The sequence below is a fragment of the Mirounga angustirostris genome, unplaced genomic scaffold, assembly GCF_029215605.1.
Source record: "Mirounga angustirostris isolate CCGP_5_RB_7025 unplaced genomic scaffold, mMirAng1.0.hap1 SCAF_8, whole genome shotgun sequence".
NCBI classification, from domain to species: Eukaryota; Metazoa; Chordata; class Mammalia; order Carnivora; family Phocidae; genus Mirounga; species Mirounga angustirostris.
This window is the reverse complement of record NW_026991716.1, coordinates 48,733,825-48,755,055: the sequence shown is the minus strand read 5'-3', so window position 1 is coordinate 48,755,055 and position 21,231 is coordinate 48,733,825. Positions and strand designations below refer to the sequence as shown.

The following is a 21,231-nucleotide window of genomic DNA, read 5'->3' as shown; positions in this document are numbered from 1 at the left end:
CTAGTTTTCCCAAGTGGCCTCATAGCGGGCTGATTAATGTCCACAGCCTAATGTCTAGATCCTGTGCCTACATCATGTTACGTGGCAGAAGAGATTTAACAGATGTCATTAAGGTGATGGAGCTTGAGGTGAGGAGACGAGCCTGGATTAATCTAATCACCTGAGCCCTTAAAGTGAGAAATCTCTCCAGCTGCAAGGTAGTATCTCAATGTGGTTTTGATCTGAATTTCGTATTCCTGCAGAGATGCAGGAGAAGGGGAATTCGAGGAGCTTTCCAGGGTGCGAAGGATTGACTGCGCTGTTGCTGTCTCTGAGGCTGAGGTATCCATGGGCAAAGATTGAAGAAAGGCCTCTAGAAGCCACACCCAGCCCCCAGCTGGTGGTTAGCGAGGCGATGCGGCCCTCGGGCCTACGGCTGCAAGGCACTGGATTTTGCCAAGGACAACCTGAATGAGAGTGGAGTGAGCGAGTCTCCAGAAGAGCCCTTCCCGTCAACACCACCATGACAGCCTGGGGAAATCTGGAGCAGAGAAACCAGCCGAGCTAACCCACACTTCTAACCTGCAGAACTCAAAGGCAGTAAGTGTGTGTTGCTTTAAGGCACTGAGTTGGGGTCATTTGTTCAGCAATGGAAGAAAAATTAAAGCCCCTGCTATTCAATGAGCAGCTCTGACACAGGCCCAAGAGAATCAGGGCATCCCCTGATCCTCAGGTCCCCAGGGGAAGAGTAGGGTTAAGTTGGGAGGACCCTGGAAACCTGGGTCACGTGCAGGTTTGATTCAACTTTAAAAGTACCTGAACCCTGCGTAGCCAAAGCCACTGGCAATATGCCTGTGTTCTCTCCCTTTAAAAGTCATTTTGATGTATCTCTTTTTAGCTTAACTACTATGATGATGCCACATTTACTGTTAGGGCTGATAGAATGATAATTCCTAAGGTGTTTTTCAGATACAGATGGTTGATCTATAATTCTGGTGCATACATCATTTCCACTTCAGTGGACCCTGTAGAATATACATGATGTATTTTGCTCAAAGAAAAATGTCCATTATTACTTAAATGATCATTGAACTTTAACACAACCAAATGGAGACATTCAGAAGAATAAAGACCATTTCTTTCTCCTCCGAGCTGCTATTAGAAATCAGTAAAAGTCGGGACTCCTGGGTGACTCAGTCGGTTAAGCATCTGCCTTCAGCTCAGGTCATGATCCCAGAGTCCTGGGGTCGAGTCCTGTATCGGGCTCCTTGCTCAGCGGGGAGCCTGCTTCTCCCTCTGCCTGCCACAAACTCTCTCTCTCTCTCTCTGACAAATAAAGTATTAAAAAAGAAAGAAATCAGTAAAAGTAAGTTAATATTACCTCAAAATGTTTTGACTGGTTTTTAAAACAACACATACACACAACCCCAAATGGCAGCATCATCTCCAGCTAAACTTAGTAATATTTTTATTATTAATTCATAGGTTAGGGGATTTGACATTTTGCAACCATTTGTTTCTTATTTTTCTATTTCTTTTTAACTTTTATTTCATTTTTTATATTCCTTACTGTTTAAATGTTTCTGAACTTTATGCCGTCAAAATAAGTTTTCCTTTTATGAAAAAAATAAAGATCCTTCTCAAGCATTTCCTATGTCTAGCAACCTGCTAGGTGCTGTAGACCAAGATGGCTCACCCTTGTCTCACTGCCCCTGGGGGTTGGGGGGCCGGGAGGAGAAGTCTGGGGAGGCAGACACGCACACGAATTGTTGCTGTATGCGGGATACATGTAATTACAGGGGTAGGTATGCAGCCTCATGGGATTGCTGCAAGGGTGACAGATTCTTACCCGGAAGGGTCAAAGCAAAAGAGGCAAACTTGGAGCTGAATTTTTAAGAAGATTTTGGAATTCAGTGTGACTGGGGATTATATATTATGCTCAAAGACCTTTATCAAGTCTATGTATGCTCTTGCCTGTCTTGAATTTTGCCAAGAAATTTAGCAAGGGTTGACCCCAAAATGCCTCTTCTGTCGTCTTTGGAAAGGAGTCTAAACTGAGAATTGGAAGACTGGAATTTTATACCTAGACCCAGCATTTGCTACACAAATGGTTTGGGTCTCGGTTTTCGCAAAAATGGCAATTGATCATAACCGTCCTGCTTACTTCATAGGACAATTATAAAGACTGAATTAGTTCATGCATGTGAAAACATCAAGTCCCTCTACAAATTAATCGAGGTCACACCATTTCTATTCTGAGTTGCCGGCGGCCAATATTAATTACTATTATGTATTAAAAGAGACAGTAATCAGAGTAACAAAAATGTCTGATGCCTTAGAGTTTCATAGCACCTTTCCTCTGAAGCTTGGCACCTCTGTTCCCTCCTTAGGCCTTCTAATATCTTTCCGGGATAAGCTGGGGCCTGCGTCATTACCCCACACTTGCAGAAGAATGGGGAAGATGAAGTAGGAGGCCCAAGATCAACAGGCAGAATCAAGACTTGAGCCCCAGCTTTTGCCCCATCAGACCATTTTCCGGTACGCATAGTGCGCAGGGCACCAGGCAGGAATGACCGCGGTGCCTTCTCACGAATTATTTCAATAATCGCCCAGAACAGATAAAGATATATTTATTTTAAGTACAGATGCTCAGCAGTAAAGTTTATTCTCTTCAATCTTCAACTGGAATTAAAACACACACACACACACACACACACATACAAACATGCCTTTAAAATTTAAAAGGAGAAAGCCCTACCTGACTACCTCTCCTCTTTGTCCCGCAGGCTCCACCCATTCCAGGCACCTCCCCATCTCCACCTGTGGAAAATCCCCCATCCCTAAGCTCAGGTGCAGTGCCATTCTCTGATCCCAGCTGCCAGAAACATCTCCCTCTCTCGAAATCCCTGCGCTTAGACTAGTGGGTGAGAACCCAAGCTCCCAAGGCCGTCTGTTGTTGGGGTCTGAATCCCAGCCCTGATGCTTATGAGCAGCCTCTCTGCCTCTGGTCCCTTATCTGTCAGTGGGACACTGGTGGTGACACTAAAAAACAAGCAAAAACAACAAAAAGCATGGTCATTACAAGGTTATTAAAAAGATTAGCAAGGGGCACCTGGGTGTCGCAACTGGTTAAGCATCTTGACTCTTGATTTCAGCTCAGGTCATGATCTCAGGTTCATGAAATCGAGCCCCATGTCGGGCTGTTGGGCTCTGCACTGGGGGTGGAGCCTGCTTAAGATTTTCTCTCCCTCTCCCTCTGCCCCTCCCGGTCCCCCCCATCCCCCCTCACTCCCATTGTGTGTACACACTCTCTCTCCAAAAAAAAAAAAATAATAATAAGATAATGCATGTAGAGCATTAATGACACACAGCAATACCCAATAAATATTAGCTGTCCCATCCTCATCTGTTCTTTTGCAGGTTTTTCATCTGCAAAGGGGATAGGAACTGATTCCATAGCACCCCTCGCCTAGTGCATAAGAGAACATCCCAGCTCTGCTATTTATGAGCTCTGTGGGCTTAGCTTGTCATTTAATTTCTGTGTCTCACTTCCTCATCTGTAAAATGGGGAGAAGATGGAAATTAAAAGCAATAATGTCTATATATCTTAGCCATTATTTGGTGTTTAAGCGTCTATACTAAAATTATATTAAAGAGGTAAGGCTCTGATGTCACAGTGTTTCTCAGACTGTATTTTCTGACCTATACAGTTGAAATCATAGATCAAAATTAGGAGAGAGAGAGAGAAAATGCAATGTGAGGATGTTCAGGGCTGGAAAGACAGCTGCAGGCAGTCTTATGAGATATATTCTCCACGAGAGACAAGAGCCCCCAACTCTGCGATTGGAAAAGGGCCACCACCTCCTCCCTGATGAAGGGGAGAAGAAGGAGGAGATGGGGGAGAGCAGAGCAAGGAGGGGAGAAATAAGGGAACAAGGAAGCTGAACAAGAGTGGTGGCAGGGACGCCTGGGTGGCTCAATCTGTTGAGCAGCTGCTTTTGGCCCAGGTCGTGGTCCCAGGGTCCTGGGATCGAGTCCCACATCGGGCTCCTTGCTCAGTGGGGAGCCTGCTTCTCCCTCTCTGTCCCTCTGCTTGTACTCTCTCTGTCAAATGAAATCTTAAAAAAAAAAAAAAAAGAGTGGTGGCAGAGGGAAAGAGAAGGGAGAGGAGAGGGAGACAGAGACAGGAGAGGACAAGGGGACGAGAGAGATTTGTGAATAAGGAAGCCGGAGCCTAGTGACCACGCGTTGGAATGATACAACCCCTAGAGGTGTGGACATTCCCAGGGGTGGTCGTTTGTTCCAACAACTGAAGTTCAGACGTGGTAGATACCGGGGAACGCGTAAGATGGTCCCCCAACTAAATAGTCCCACATCCTACTTAACTGTCCTATTAATTCAGATAGGTGACAAATTCAGACTCAAGTCTATTTCCCACATTAATGTAATGTTTTTTCTTGGTTTTGATATAGGCTGAATATCTCAGCAATGCCACTAAATTTGAGGGGTGGGATGCCTGGGTGGCATAGTGGGTTAAGCCTCTGCCTTCAGCTCAGGTCATGATCCCAGGGTCCTGGGATCAAGCCCCACATCGGACTCCCTGCTCAGTTGGGAGCCTGCTTCTCCCTCTCCCTCTGCCTTCCACTCCCCCTGCCTGTGTTCTCTCTCTCTCTCCTTCTGATAAATAGATAAAATCTTTCAAAAGATAAAAAAAAAAATTGCAAATTTTTGGAAAAAAAATTTGAAGGGAAATTGTATGCCACTTTGTTGACAACTTTTTTTTTTTTTAATCAGGGGAAGATTACATGCTGTTTTACTAATTACTTAGATTACTCACCACTGGGAGACTCTCACTTCAGAGGTAAGGCCACTCTTGATGTGTAAGTCACGCCTCACCCTTTTATCAGTACATACTTGCACATTCAGGTGCAAGCATTTGACTCCATCATTATGACTTTATTAGAGTTGGTGCTGAGCAATAAATATACTATTTAATTTCTACTTACTTTCCTTTGTTTTTTTCTTTATGATTCAGTTGGGGCATTACACTGGGAGTTTTTAATTATGTAGAGAAGTATGTTATATTACCTATGAAAATCATTTTACAATAAAAGAGTTTTAATAAAAAAATTGTTATAGGCAGGGGGTGTTGGGACCGATGGGATTAAACCCCTGTCCTAGAAGTGGTTCTGACCCCTCCATTCCCTAATCCTTTCTCCTCTTGACCACTTCAACATAGGAGCCACTGGCCTGCAGGAGCTCCCCCAGGAAAAGCATTGGACTCTGGCTCTCTCTTTCCTGGGTCTCTGATACCTCACCCCAAATGTGTGTTGTGTATGGAAGTATGTAGACCTGCAGTCAATCACTATCACTATCACTAAATCTATTGTATAATAACATGATACAAAAATAGAACATTTAATTTTGAAACGTTGTGATATTTCCAGTTAGTGGGCCTAGTTGGAGAAAATATGATTGCTTAAAAATGGTGCCCATGTGGCCTAGATCATTCAAAGGTCAAGAGACATCTGTAACATCGTCCAATCACCAATGCTCTAGAGCTGAATTACAGAGGCTCTCATTCAGTCCCCTTCCTGCAAAGACGATCCTGCAACCTTGGGCAAGTACATAGATCCAAAGTTTGCATTAGCTGAAAAGGACATAAAAACACTGATTTTCAGTGAGGAAAACATGACAACATTAAGATCCAGGATGGGAGTATTTCCCAGGTAGAAAAGAAACAGAGTAATGGTTAAAGAAAAGACTTTGCAACCAGACCACCTGGGTTCATAATCTTAGCCCTGTGACCTCGAGTAAGTTTTACTTATCATTGCCATAAATTGGTTCCTTAGCTGTAAAGGGAGGAAAGCAATAGCACCTGCCCCTTAGGGTCCTTAAAAGACTAAAAACGTTATCTGCCGTCAAGCATGTAGAGAAGTGTTTGGCCATGGGACTCACTCAAGAACTGTTAGCCCTTAGACTTCTGTGTGGAAACGTTCCTTCCTGCACCGCAGAATGACTTTAGCCATGCTTGCTTGCGATTCTGCTCTACCAGGTACGTGGCGTTCTTTATAACCATGTCATCAAGTACAGATCAAATTAGAGGGGAAAGCTCTAAAGGGAAACAAAGACACCAGAGAATTCCTCTTTGACGGGCGCAGCCGAAGACAAAAGGAGTTATGTGATCACTAGCCATATATTCAGAAGAGTTTAGACAATACAGTGCTTTGTTATATTTCATGAGTTCATAGGACCCAAAGAAGCTAATACAGGAGAACAATAGCTGACATATCAGGTTTTTCAATCACACTATCAGTTGCTGACAGTTTGCCAAACTGCCTTTGGCCTGGCTCCGAATTCACATCACGAAAAGAGGGAAAGTATTAAAATGATCACTTCCATTGGACTTTGAAAGTCCCAGGTTATCTGCAAGATCCCTCAAAATAAAATCAGAATGTAGCCTCTGCATATGATGATGGAATTAATTACTAAGCTTACTTGACTACCGAGGTATCTAGATAGTGAGGAGGAAGACATTTAACAAACATGAGCAGAGGGGAGCGCGCTACAGAATTTGAGTTATTTGATGTCGGCCCACAGTTGGCATATTAGTTTTCTAGGACTGCCGTAACAAATTACCACAAACTGAGCAGTTTAAAACAATAGAAGTGTGTGCTTTCAACAGTTCTGAAGGCTAGAAGTCCAAAATCAAGGTGCCAACAAGGTTGGTTCCTTTTGGAGGCCTCTGACAGAGAGCCTGTTCCATGCTTCTGCCCTAGCTTCTGGAAGTTAGCACTCCTCCCTGATATTTCCTGGCTCGTGGTTACCTCACTCCAGTCTCTGCTTCTGTTGTCACGTGGCATTCTCCTCTGTGTGTGTGTCTGTGTCCAGATTTCCCTCTCCTTACAGAAACACCAGTCATACTGGATTAGGATCTACCCTAATGACTTCAACTTAACTTGATTACATATGCAAAGAACTTATTTCCAAATAAGGTGACATCTGCTGGTCCCAGGGGGTCAGCCTTTCACTGGATCTTTTGGGAAGACACGATCCGACTGATAACAGGTGGTGAATCTGCTAATTGCTGAAGAGAATCTAGTGTTAATCAAGTGCTACCCTGCGATCTGAGCATTTTCACTCCTTAGATAAGGAGGGCAAACGTGTTTAACCTTTGGACTTGATTTTGGCCAGGATAACTCTCTTCTAGTAGTTTTTCACTGAAGTTCTCTGTTGGGTATTTTTCTGCATTTCAGGAGAAATCACATTTACCTCATCTTTAAATCTATTAACTCTTTACTTGGATAAGCCACTCCAAAGAAAATAAAATTACAAAGGCTCTTTAGATGGTCACTGTTGCCAGTGAAATGGGGAAAAAGAAAGAGTAGAGGCCACCTAAGGGACGCTACTCAACTCTTACCAGAGGCTGTGTGTGAAGAATATTCGCTAGATGGGAGGAAAAAATAACAAATTAAAATTTAAAATTAAAAAACCTGCAATAACACATTCCAGCCCCTTCTGTATCTTAAAAGCAGGCAAGAAGTTTGGTTTAAGGCCATTAGCTTTTGAAGTTACAAATGTAAGAGAGAAGGTAAATGACAGTGACTTACAGTTCCATGCAGGCAAAATGGCTCCTCCTTCCCCCCTGTCCTTTAGGAAAAGACAATTAGAATAAAACAGTTTCTCATGGAGAGTATAAAACGTATTTATCTGTTTGTCTGTTTATTTCTATCATGGAACAGCCACAGTGGCCCACATCCCAAATCCGATTGCTGCCTGTTTTGTGCATAAAGTTTTATTGGAACACAGCTCTACCTGGTTGTCTTACTGTCTATCACAGATTCCTGCCACAATGGCAGACCGGAATGTTGCCAGAAAAGCCTAAGGTATTTACCATCTGGCCCTTAACAGAAAAAGTTGGCCAACCCTTTCTTTAGATTTAGGGGATTAGGAACTGAAGAATACCACAAGACAGCAAGCAAGAATGGATTACGCATGGGTCACAAGTAGTAACTTGCAGCAAATCTCTTGGCATTACCATTTCTTTGACAAGCCTATGGATTCAGTCATAAAAGCTTGGCATTAGTGCCTATTGGTACAAGCCAAGTCGGATTTAAACAACCAAAACCCTGAGTAATCATAATCATCCCCATGCCAAAAGTCAGTACCATGAACAATTAGAACCCTAGACCTGATGGAAATGAAGACTGAATCCCAGTCCAGTATAGCCCTTCTAGGGCTCAGAGTAGGGTATAAAAATCCTCTTCTACTTTTTGTAACTACTTTTTAGTGTTGGAATGAAATCTGGTACAGCATCTCCCTGCTATCGTGATTCTTGTACCTTGTCCCTCTCTCTGCCTGGGTCACCATACCGTGGGAGGGTATGCTCAAATAGTGCTGGAGACACCATGCCCTTCTCAGGGTTCCCCGAGAGTACCCCACACACCAGCGCTCTATAAAAAGTAACTGCCACTTTATCCCAGGGGCTGAGACTTCTCTCTAGGGCCCTGCACCCCTTCCGCAGGCCTCTTGCTTTGATCTGGTGCACCCACATTCTCAATCCAAACTGTGCCTCTCTGGCCAGCCCCTATGGAAGAATGTCTCAGTCCAACTGTCTGCCTGGCTTCCCATCAGATCATCTTTGACTCCAGGCCCTGCCACAGAAGTGCCAGACCTGATCTCTCCCAGTCTGCTCTGACCTCATCTTTTTCCCCCTGAGGGCACAATGTCCAATCCCTGACACTAAGCCACAGGGGCTTCCACATAACATATTGGCTGGTCCCTTTTTGCTGAATCTGTTTTTCCATGACAGTTTCTGGGTTAACTTGTCTTAGAACATACCAGAACTTGAAAGGTCTGCTAATCCTTTTCGCTCTAAGAGAATGAAGAAATTAGTATCTATCTCTATCTATCTATCTATCTGATCTATCATCTATCTATAGTACATTAGTGTATATAGTATTTATATAAATAGCATGTGTGCTTCATTGTCAGGCACACTTAGAAGTGAAAAGCATCTAATGTGTGTTATTTTATCAGGGTCTGAGCCCGCAATTGTAGTTTCTTCAGGGCTACATGGTATTCAGAGAGCTTCTGGAACCAAGCATTTACTTCTTTTTTTTTTTTTAATTTTTTACTGTTATGTTAATCACCACACATTACATCATTAGTTTTTTATGTAGTGTTCCATGATTCATTGTTTGTGCATAATACCCAGTGCTCCATGCAGAACGTGCCCTCTTCAATACCTATCACCAGGCTAACCCATCCTCCCACCCCCCTCCCCTCTAGAACCCTCAGTTTGTTTTTCAGAGTCCGTCGTCTCTCATGGTTCGTCTCCCCCTCCGATTTCCCCCCCTTCATTCTCCCCCCCCCCGCTATCTTCTTCTTTTTATTTTTTAACATATGATGTATTATTTGTTTCAGAGGTACAGGTCTGTGATTCAACAGTCTTACACAATTCACAGCGCTCACCATAGCACATACCCTCCCCGGTGTCTATCACCCAGCCACCCCATCCCTCCCACCCCCCCCAACTCCAGCAACCCTCAGTTTGTTTCCTGAGATTAAGAATTCCTCATATCAGTGAGGTCATATGGTACATGTCTTTCTCTGATTGAGTTATTTCGCTCAGCATAAGACCCTCCAGTTCCATCCACGTCGTTGCAAATGGCAAGATCTCATTCCTTTTGATGGCTGCAATGTGGTGTATATATATACAAGCATTTACTTCTAAGAACAGGATTCATCTTTAGGATGCTGAAACTCTAGTCTTATCTAGTATCTCTTTTTACTGTTGCTCAATTCCCGTTTTCAGGTGGAGAAGAAAGGCTTGGGAAATTTGCCTTTAAGTAGAATGAGATGGAAAGACTGCCTGTATTTATTTTTCTTATTTTATTTTTAAGCCACTGAAACTCAGTTTGGCCAATAGATAGGTGATCCTTGAACCCTCACCAGCTTTCTCTAAAACAAGCATTTTTCATCTTCCTAACAGAATATCTTTTATAGTTTCTCGTGTACAGCAAGAAAATACTAGCACAGAAGGAAACGCTAAGCGTAAGAGGCAGTCTGTTAATCTAGTATGACTCCACTGGGGCCATCTATTTTCATGTCTTGCTAAATTATCCATGATAATGATGTGCTGAGTTATTACTGCTCATTTCTTGAGCTTCGGGTCCCTCCATGACTGGTTTCTTGCCCTTTGAGCTCTTCTACCAGCTGGCTTTGGGAGACAGGGCTACATGAAAGCATGTGATAGAAATCAGGAAGCAAAGGTGCTGGTTCTCCAGCAAGAGCCAGACTGGAAACAGGCCTATTTCAAAGATCGTGCGGGACAAACCCATGCGGTCCTGTTCCTGATACTTCCTGTCTGGTGTCTGGTAGCAAGGTGGGATGGATAATAATTAATGGGCCTGTAGGGACCAGACCAATAACTTGGTAGCCCCTGGGAAATTTCAGACAGCGGATACGGGCTCCGGATACGAGATAATATGTTATCTTTAGACTCATTTAGAATAGCTGGAGCTAGAGCTGGGCCCACACAGCTTCAGGTAAAGGACCTCCCAGGGACATTTTGTCCAATGCAAAGTGCAGAAGATTCCTTATGTCTTTATTTGCTTTATTGTTGTCCTTATCACACAATATCATAAATGTTTATATCCCCCATTTAAACTCTGAGCTCCTTAAGGGTTTTGATCATATAATTTTCATGTTGAAGTCCCCAATGCCTACTGATCAATCAATTAATTCATCAATTAATCCATCAAGTTTAGGTTAAAAAAGAACACTGTATTTACACCCTTCAATTAGACCAAACAGGTGAGATACTAATGAGGCTTTAGGGACTCCTCCTGTGTGGATTAAAGGTGGTATCTTCCTCTCCCCTACCTCATTCTCTGAGGTCATTCACAAATGGACTGGGAATATTAGTCCCACTGTTGCCTTAAAACTAAAAGGCTCTGGATATGCGGTCCCGGCAGAACACGGAGGACTAATGAAATTTCTCCCCCTTCCCTTTCTGCCAGGGGGCATGAACTCCCTCCAAGCCGAGATGGAGGGATCCTCTGCTAGGACGGCAGAAGATTACTTCCATATCTCTGTGTTTCTGAATGTCCTATCTTTATTGAATCTGACCAAAGGGCATCTCTTGATCTTTTAGTGCTGACAGCATTGACCATTGTAGTACTTCCAGTGTTGCCCTGACCAAACCCTCTGCAAGTGTGCATGACTCATCAAGTCCCATCTTCTGGAGGTTACAGTAGTATGACTAGTACAGTAGGGTCATAGCCATGGCAATAGAGGTGACCAACCTGCCATTTACCCAAGAACAAAGACCACTGCAGGTTCTTTCCATTCTTTATCCTCCTGAATACTCAATTTATATCATTTCTGTAAATGAATCTAAATTTGCCTTTCTGTTCCTTAATCTTAGTCCTTCACTCGAGATTCAACAACCTTTATATAGCTCTTTACAACCCACTGGTTCACCATCGGAGTCTGACCTTCTGGACTTGGACAGAGCTCTGGTCAAATATTTGGTACAACAATAAAGACTTTCAAACTTTCAAAGAATAAGAACCAGAACCGCACAGCCAACCCCAATAAGTCTCCATGTCTCTCAGAAGTAACAACCATTTAGATGTTAAAAGACTAGCAGAGAGGGGCGCCTGGGTGGCTCAGTTGGTTAAGCGACTGCCTTCGGCTCAGGTCATGATCCTGGAGTCCCGGGATCGAGTCCCATATCGGGCTCCTTGCTCGGCAGGGGGTCTGCTTCTCCCTCTGACCCTCCCCCCTCTCATGTGCTCTCTCTATCTCATTCTCTCTCTCAAATAAATAAATAAAATCTTAAAAAAAAAAAAGACTAGCAGAGATACCTTAGGCTCCACAGCCCCCTGATTAAACTGACTATAAGAAGGGGGTGGAAAACAGAGAAGGGAATGGAGGGGAACCAACTAGAAGGTATGCTGGCTCGAAGCCACATGCCTTGTGGGGGAAACAAATTCTTTGACCACCCCCACCATGACTCCCAAACTTTTTGGAATCTTGACCATCCAGTCTTGATATGACAGCCTCCAATTCTGCACATGCATGAAAAGGAAATGCAATTCATTTAATGTTTTTAAATGACTGTGAATTAACAAGACTTTTATCGCAAGCATTTTGCAGCATCCTTTGTAACAACTCGCAAAACATTGGCTAAGAGGAACGCTGCTTTTTAAAATAAAATTGAGCCGTTGTGTAGCTGTTACAACCCTGTAGTCACGTCATGAGGTGAGCCTTCCTACAACAGTCCTAGGAAATAGCAGGTGCAGTTGGAACCTCAATCAGGGAGACAGTGAAAGCCAGATAGAGGTCCCAGGAGGTCCAGATACAGTTCCTGCAAATGAACTCCAGGACATAACCTCAGATCCTTCCGGTGAATCCTCCTTTACTTGAGCTACTTTCAGTTGCTTTCAATCCTTACAAACAAGTGATGCTTGCCTAGATCCTGCTGAATTGGCATGTAGAAAAAGGATATGTAGAGAGCAGTAAAAACCCTTGGCAGGCCCATGCCCTGCCTCCCTCTGACCATCAGAGCACAGCGCCTTGTGGGGAGTGGAAGGGAGACACCAAGGTTGCCTCAGCATCTGGAGTTACCGATGTGCTGCCCAGTTTTGCTATAACCAGATCTTGTGCTCTCCTACCTAAAAGAGCCATCTATCCATACATGAGTGTTTAACTGTGGATAAAAGGGGGCACTTTGCTTGGCTCCCTCGGCCAGTATCTTTGGATAGAGTGAGAGGAAAAGAGACACTAAACAACACGGAGAGGAAAAATAAAGATGGAGACTTGTGGCCAATATATTCCCACCCAAACACGCACACTCCATTCTACAGAGCGTGTAAAAGAAAAGACCCTAGATCTAGAAAAAGACTGTTTCATGAGAATGACACTTACTGGGCTTTTCAACAAAAACGTTTTGCCCTACAGACTGGTCGGGCTGCCTCATTTCCACTGTAAAACAAGCTCCAACTTGGTCTGGCCTGAAGGGGGAAATGTGAAGTTTGAAAAATGTTTATTTCCCCAGCTTCTTGCAGTGCCCCACCTCCCACATTATTGTGGTCACTTCCTGATTTCCACCCCCATGTACCCACAACTGCCTTATTTCCCTCATGCCCATGGCCTGATCAACACATACGGATCAGTGGTCATTTCCTGAAGTCTCTGCTTTCTGCCATATGACCGTGGGTGGTACTAGTTCACAAAGAAAGTAGTAGTGTAGACAAAAGGCTTTGGATTAGACAGGCTGACAGACACAACTAAGTAGCCCAGGGCCTTCTCTGGGCTCAATTTCCTAGTGTGTAAGATTTACACTCTCATGCACTGTTGGGAATGCAAACTGGTGCAACTGTGGAAAACAGTAGGGTGGTTCCTCAGAAAGTTAAAACTAGAACTCCCCTGTGATGCAATAATCATACTACTAGGGTTTTTACCTCCCAAACACAAAAACAGTAACTCAAAGGGATACATGCACCTCTATGTTTATAGCAGCATTATTTACCATAGCCAAATTATGGAATTATGGAAGCAGCCCAAGCGTCCACTAATAGATGAATGGAATGTATTCCACATTCCATGTATATATATATATATATATATATATATACACACACACACAATGGAATACTACTATATATATACAATGGAATATATACAATGGAATACTACTCAGCCATCAGAAAGGATGAAGTCTTGCCATTTGCAAGGACATCGATGGAGCTAGAGAATCTAATGCTAAGTGAAATCAGACAAAAACAAATACCATATGATTTCACTCATGTGGAATTTAAGAAACAAACAAAAAAACAAGCAAAGGGGGGGAAGAGAGAGAGATACAAACAAAAACACAGACTCTTCACTACAAGAGTAGTGCAAACAGGGTTACCAGAGGGGAGGGGGGTGGGGGAGGGGTGAAACAGGTGATGGGGATGAAGAAGCGCACTTGTGAGGAGCACCAAGTGATGTATGGCAGTGTTGGATCACTGTATTGTACACCTAAAACTAATATAACACTGTATGTTAACTCTACTGTAATGTAACATTTTTAAAAATGGAGATTTCTTCCCTCTTGGTGTTGCTGACTAGATGGAATGAGGTAGCAAATACAAAGCTCCAGGCTGAGGGTAGGCACATGGGAAGACTCTCCACACTTTCCTGTGGGGATCCTGGTCTTTCCTCCTGAGATAACAAAGTACTTGCCTCCTTAGAGCTAATGTAAGTGTAGGTCCAAAAGTGCATGGAATTGGAGGACAAGTTTACGAGGCAGAGAACAGAGGATGGAGGGCTTTCAGCTCCAGGGGGCTCTGGGCCCTCATGGGTGGAATATGCTTCCATATACCTACTAGGGTCTCAGATGAAAACCTCAGGATGCTGAGAAATAGAACTCAGTACAGTGCTGCGTTAGAATCAAAACCAGAATTGTGCAGATAAAATTTTATTGTGAAAGATATGAATTGGGAATGACAATTTGATGACATGAAATTAACTGATTTTATGTACTGAGATAAAAAAAAACATTTAAAGTCATTCTTACTGTTAAATGCTTAGCCAATTCAGAGTCCTTTGGGGGAACCAAAATGTCCCTTAATATGTTAAAAAAAATAAATGACTTATTTTAGAGCCTTAATAAATCTCTTTGACTCTTTGTTGGCAAAGACTTTAAACCTATCCCTTCCTGAAATTAATTTTGTTCATTAAATAACTTTTGATTCCAAGAAATTTCAAGCTTTCAGATTCCAGGCTTTGACCATGCGGGTGAAACACCAAATCCAGATAATGAGTTTGAGAGAATTTAGCTGATAGTGTGGCTGGACATTTCATTCCCTGAGGTATTTTAGAAAATGAAGTCTGTGGTTGTTAAATGTGAAGACAGGAATGCAAGTCACATTACTGTGTCAATCTTTAGTTGGTTGAAGTTGTTTTTTTTTTTAATATTTTATTTATTTATTTGAGAGAGAGAGCGGGCTCATGCATGAGCAGGGGGGAGGGAGTGCAAGCAGGGGGAGCAACAAGCAGAGGAAGAGGGAGAAGCAGATTCCCCGCTGAGCAAGGAGCCCACTGTAGGGACTCATCCCAGGACTCCAGGATCATGACCTGAGCCCAAAGCAGAGGCTTACCCGACTGAGCCACCCAGGTGCCCCTAGTTGGTTGTAGTTTTTAAATTTAACTAGTGAGTTAGTTATTCCCGCACCATAGTCCATAAAGAATAAGAGGCCACTTAGAAGATTTTATGAAAGATAGCTTGATAACATAAGTTACATAGAGGTGGAAACCAATGAGGAAAACAAAGGTAAGTTCCTGAAATAGAACTAGGAATGAATCCAACAAAAGATTAATTGTTTACTATATGAAGCTATTTAGTGATTTTGGAACCAACTTTTTAACCAGATGAGGAAAAATAGTTTGACATTTTATAAATAGGAAATATTTAACTTTTTACTCTTTCCAGTTTAAATTTTACCTATTTGAAGGACATTTCAAAAATATTCCGGTGCACATCTCAGGATCTTCTTCTTTTTTTTTTTTTTTAAAGATTTTATTTATTTATTTGAGAGAGAGAGAATGAGAGACAGAGAGCATGAGAGGGAGGAGGGTTAGAGGGAGAAGCAGACCCCCTGCCGAACAGGGACCCCGATGTGGGACTCGATCCCGGGACTCCAGGATCATGACCTGAGCCGAAGGCAGTCGCTTAACCGAGCCACCCAGGCGCCCCATCTCAGGATCTTCTAATAAGTCTTCTTAGAATCAAAATTTTATCTTATTGTCAAATTAAATGACTTTTTTCTACCTGATAGTTCAAAAATAAAGACTATTATACCATTAGAAAGTCTTGCAAGAAAGCAAATCTCAGCAATAGTGTGAACTCCTGGAAGTGATAAGATTGTTTTAGGGACTAAATAGAGAGATACATTTATATCTATCTATATATATATTTTTAAAGATTTTATTTATGTATTTGAGAGAGAGAATGAGAGACCGAGAGCATGAGAGGGAGGAGGGTCAGAGGGAGAAGCAGACTCCCCGCCGAGCAGGGAGCCTGATGTGGGACTCGATCCCGGGATTCCAGGATCATGACCTGAGCCGAAGGCAGTCCCTCAACCAACTGAGCCACCCAGGCGCCCCTATATCTATATATTTTTTAAGACAAAAAATTTCTGTAGGAATTGCTTGCAACTTTCTATTTCCAGGCTTTGAAGACTTCACGTACACCTTACACCTCCACTTAATAAACTAGTCTTTTACTTAAAGGATTTTTCCAATAAAGTTTTAGTCTTATCAGGTTTGGGTTTCAGTCAAGGCAGTCACCTTGCAGATTTCAGTGATACATAGTCCTTGGAGAATTCGGCATTCCCAATCTTAGATTTTCTAAGTCCTACTTTCCAGGATTCTATCCCATATTCTGTCCTACTGAATCATCAGAATACCCCAGAAATTCCAGCATTCTGGCAAAGAAAAAAAATGTGTGTGTAGGTAGGTATGTGTGTGTGTGTATATGTAATATATATTATATTGTATATAAACTATATATTAATATATATCATATTAAGGTGTACTTGCAATACTTTTTATTCCTAGGGTATATCCCAAAAGGTTTACACATTAAAGTACTGTTTTTTAAAGTCACTTGAAATAATTTTTCTCTGTATAGTTAAGCTACTGACTCAACACAGTAATCTTTATTTTACTTTGTTTTTAGGAATTACTTTTGAAATTTAATTTTATTTTTATAATTATATAAAATCTTTACATGGTTCCAAAATCAAATTCCCAAAACAAGGTATAATCCAAAGTGTAGTTTTTAATCTGTGTTTCCTTCACCCTATTCCCAATATAGATAACCATTTTCTTTTCAGTTTTTTTTAGATTATGCCCTTGTGTTGTTATGATTTCAAGTATAAGCAAATATACATTCGTATCCCTGCCACATTTGGGAGATAAAAAGTGGGATATTATATATTTTCTTTCATCTTGTTTTTTTCAGGTAACAATAAATCCTACAGAGTATATATCAATAGCAGCATTTAGAGATGCTCCTTATTTACAGCTGCATACTTCTCCATCGATGTGTGTCTGAGTCCCCTGTTGGCAAACATTTGGGTTATTTCCACCATCTTATTGTTACAAAGGGAGTTGCAATGAATAGTCACCTAAAGATTATAAATGAACTTTGGAGTTCATTATGGAAAACATAAATATTCTCAGACTATTTTGGAAATTGTTAGATAATTCATGGATTGAAGAATTTTGTTTGTTTAAACTTTTCTTAGTGTATGTTAGTTATGATTATATAAATATGTTTTCTACATTTTCTCATTTTTATTATATAGTAAAATTCCTTTTGCGTCCGGGTATATGACCAGCTGCTGCAAATGGTCCACGGATGTGTGACAAAGGTCTAGTCTCTGCTTGTAAAATACAAAGTCCAATATCTACCTACTGATTCAATCTTATTTACTTTACAATCTCTCCGAAATCTTGAGAAAAATGTGTTAATGCCTCTTACAATTTTATTTGTCATTTTCTCTTTACTATTCCAGAAACTTTTTTCTTTATTTCTTTTAAGAAGGCTCATGAATCTTACATCTTCATTGTGGATTATATCTTGTATCAATATGAAATGATCCTTGTTCTCCTGACAAATTATTTTTGCTTTTAATAACACTGGTATTACTACCTTTGTCTCCTTTCTTTCCTTCCTCTTCTTCCTTTGCTTCCCATTGCTTATCTTTTTATTTTTAACCTTCACAGCTGAGAACTGGCTGCCCGGTTTTCTGGCTAGTAACTGTCCTGAGTTCTTGAGCCAAAGAGTATGCAAAGCCTCTCTCAACCTCCAGCAAGATCTTCCATGTCAGGAGGCAAACCTTTGATAGCTACTGACAGGGATCATCTGTCAAGCTTCGTAAGATTGTCACTTAATGACATTCCTTCCCAGATTCCTCCTGCCGCTCAGGCTTCATTTCAGTGTCACTTGAATTGACGGTGGATTCGTCATTTTTATGTGGGTTCATCTGGATGAGATACTGGCTATATAAAATTAGAAGAGGTTGAACTGAAGCACATTCCATTTTAAACGAAGCCAGCTTGTCATGTTTTGAACATTCACTGCTCTTCGGTAATATGATTTGAAAATTAAGTTTGTATCATAAAAGCGTATCTTAAAGAGATCTTAATAGCTGAATAATGACACAAAAAAAGAAACAGTGTATCAGAGATGATAAAATGTAGTTATACATTTTTATTCTATGAATGTAAATATTTCAGACCTAAAGAAAATATATAACCTTGTCTTTTCACTTTGGGGTCAACTTATATTTTTTAAGTACTCATATTTTTATAGTGAGAACTTTAGATGAATTGGAAGTTTCAACAATGATAACTCAATTCTGTTACTCTGATATTTGTTTAAAAATTTTGAGAAAAAAATTGTTGAGCAAACCGAGTTCTTCAAACAGTACAAGTGGATCAATATACCATTGACTTGAAAATGGGTAAATGACAACTCTTCTATTAACCAATAAATGTAATTTATTAAATTATTTTTTCTCATGTATTATTTTAAAGATTTTATTTATTTATTTGACAGAGAGACAGCGAGAGAGGGAACACAAGCAGGGGAATGGGAGAGGGAGAAGCAGGCTTCCCGCAGAGCAAGGAGCCCAGTGCGGGGCTCGATCCTAGGACCCTGGGATCATGACCTGAGTTGAAGGCAGACGCTTAATGACTGAGCCACCCAGGCGCCCTTTTCTCATGTATTTTTGTTCTTTTCAACAGAAGTATATCCAATGTGTGCCTTAATTTGCCATCTTTGGAGGATTTTTATATTTAAAATATTTTAAAAGACTCTTCAGACAGAATAGTCCAATCTGCAGCTCAGAAAATATTATCATCATTCTTTTTTTAAAAAAGATTTTATTTATTTATTAGAGAGATAGCACAAGTAGGCAGAGAGGCAGGCAGAGGGAGAGGGAGAAGCAGACTACCCCCTGATCAGGGAGCTGGACGGCATGCAGGACTGATCCCAGAAGCCTGGGATCATGACCCCAGCTGAAGGCAGATGCTTAACCAACTGAGCCCCCTAGGCGCCCCTATTATCATCATTCTTAAAGACCATAAATTAAAACTCCTCCATCTTTCAAGTTGGAACACTGGGTCTCCAAATCACAGGACTGATTTTCTTTCACTTTTTATTTTGAAATAATTTCAAATTTATAGAGAAGTTGCAAAAACAGGAAAAAGAATCCTATATAACCCAAATTCATCAAATGTTAACATTTTGCCACATTTACTTTTCCAGTCTCTTTCTCTTCATTTCACTCTCTTTTCTCTTTTGATGTACACACACACACACACACACACACACACACACCCAGAACAAGAACATCCTCTCACACAACACTGCAATGGTAAGTTTAACAATGATATCATAATCAATACCTATCATTCAGTCTGTATTCAAATTCTTTCAATTTTCCCAATCATGGCCTTATGGCAACCTAGGATCCAACCCAGGATTCTGAGCTGCATTTAGCTGCCATGCCTCTTTCATCTCCTTTCATCTGGAAGAGTTCCTCAGCCTTTCTTTGTCTGGACGCATTTGAGTGCAGAAAGTCGTTAGAACAGAAGCTAGTTTATACTCTTCTCAACCCCTTCAGGAGTTGGCTTTGCCTTAGCAGATGAAACTTGGTGTCTGCTCTTTTTTTTTTTTTAAGATTTTATTTATTTATTTGTGTGTGTGTGAGAGAGAGAGAGAGAGAAAGAGAGAGAGAGAGAAAGCACAACCAGAGGGAATAGGAGGCAGAGGGAGAAGCCGGGTCCCCGCTGAGCAAGGAGCCCGATGCGGGACTTGATCCCAGGACCCTGGGATCATGACCTGAACCGAAGGCAGACGCTTAACTGACTGAGCCACCCAGATGTCCCGGTGTCTGCTCTTCTAACCTTCCAGAATCTATTCCTTAAGGGTGAATAAACCCAACAATTCATTTTCATGAGTTTTTATGTGTAGCATCTGAATCCACATACACATACAAAGACTCAAGGCAAACCTAAAAATAATAGTAATTGTGGCCGTGGTAGGTTGTATTACATGGAGCTTGCTCTGGTTCATATATTTACTCATTTGCTCCTTATGATAACTCCACGAGAGTGATACAAGTATTTTTTATATCCTTTTTATAACAGGAAACTAAGGCACAAAGACGTTAAGTAACTGGACAAAATTGCGCAGCTAGAGTATGGCAAAACCTGAACTTCAACCCCAACAATCTGGCACTAGAAGCTTCCGTGGTTCCTTCTCTCTCAAATGAATCTCCCCACCACTTGTATAAGCAGTCAGCCTGGAGAATGAGTACCTGGCCTTTATGATAGGTTGGCATGTGATACAGGTAGTAAAATCATAAGAACAATGTTCCGGTCTGCTTCATAAGCCCCATACTCTCCATCTGATCGAGGTGGGAAAAGAAGAGCCAGAGAAGCAGTAAGTTAGCAACAGACAGCAGTTCCCTGAAAGCAGGAACTGGCAGTATTTGAACAAAGTGTCACTGAGCCATATCAAGTAAGTTAAATATTTACTTAGCTGGCAGGGGTAAATATTACATTTTTAATTGTTACCCACTTTAACAACAGGTAGCTTGTATCTCCTGCATATGGAGGATCATATTATGTATTTTGGAAGGAACCCAAATAGAAGAAAGGGTCTCTGGGAGCAATACCCACTCATGAAAAGACAAAAGCTTAAGAATCTTTACTAAGAAGCACACATGTGTTGATATATTAGTATTACATAAAGAAAACACTGTTCCCACAAAACTCAAGGGAGCTGTTAGAGTAGGGAAAGTCTAAGAAGATAAGTTTCTCCTTGAATGTGTGAGTTTTAGAATGGGTTTAGAAAACCAAGGGGCTAAGTGGAGTTAAGAGTGTTCGGAGGAGGGTAAAGATATTACAGCTGCAAGGGGACCACACCCCGGAGGACCGACAGAGCGGGGAGAGTCCGGGGCTCGCTTCAGAAAGCTAAAGGATGCAAAGAACAAGTGTGATCAGCATTAACCTGTTCACTAGATGGCTTAAAAAAAAAATGAGCTCAGGGTCATACCTGTCAGGAAGAAGAGACTATCTTAAAGGAGAAAAGACTTTTGGTTAAAGAGGGATTTTTGTTTCATTTTGTTTTTTTAATAATGTCAAACCAACTAAGCTTGAAAGAGGAGTATGAAAACGGCC

General features: G+C 41.5%; 1 long non-coding RNA gene across 1 annotated transcript; it reads left to right on the top strand.

Moving 5' to 3' along the window:
* Positions 1-2,372: 2,372 nt before the first annotated feature.
* LOC123841512 (uncharacterized) lies at positions 2,373-18,504 on the top strand. Its single transcript, XR_010413422.1, has 3 exons — positions 2,373-2,517; positions 4,774-4,840; positions 17,767-18,504. It is a non-coding gene; the product is annotated as an uncharacterized LOC123841512 (long non-coding RNA).
* Positions 18,505-21,231: the final 2,727 nt, after the last annotated feature.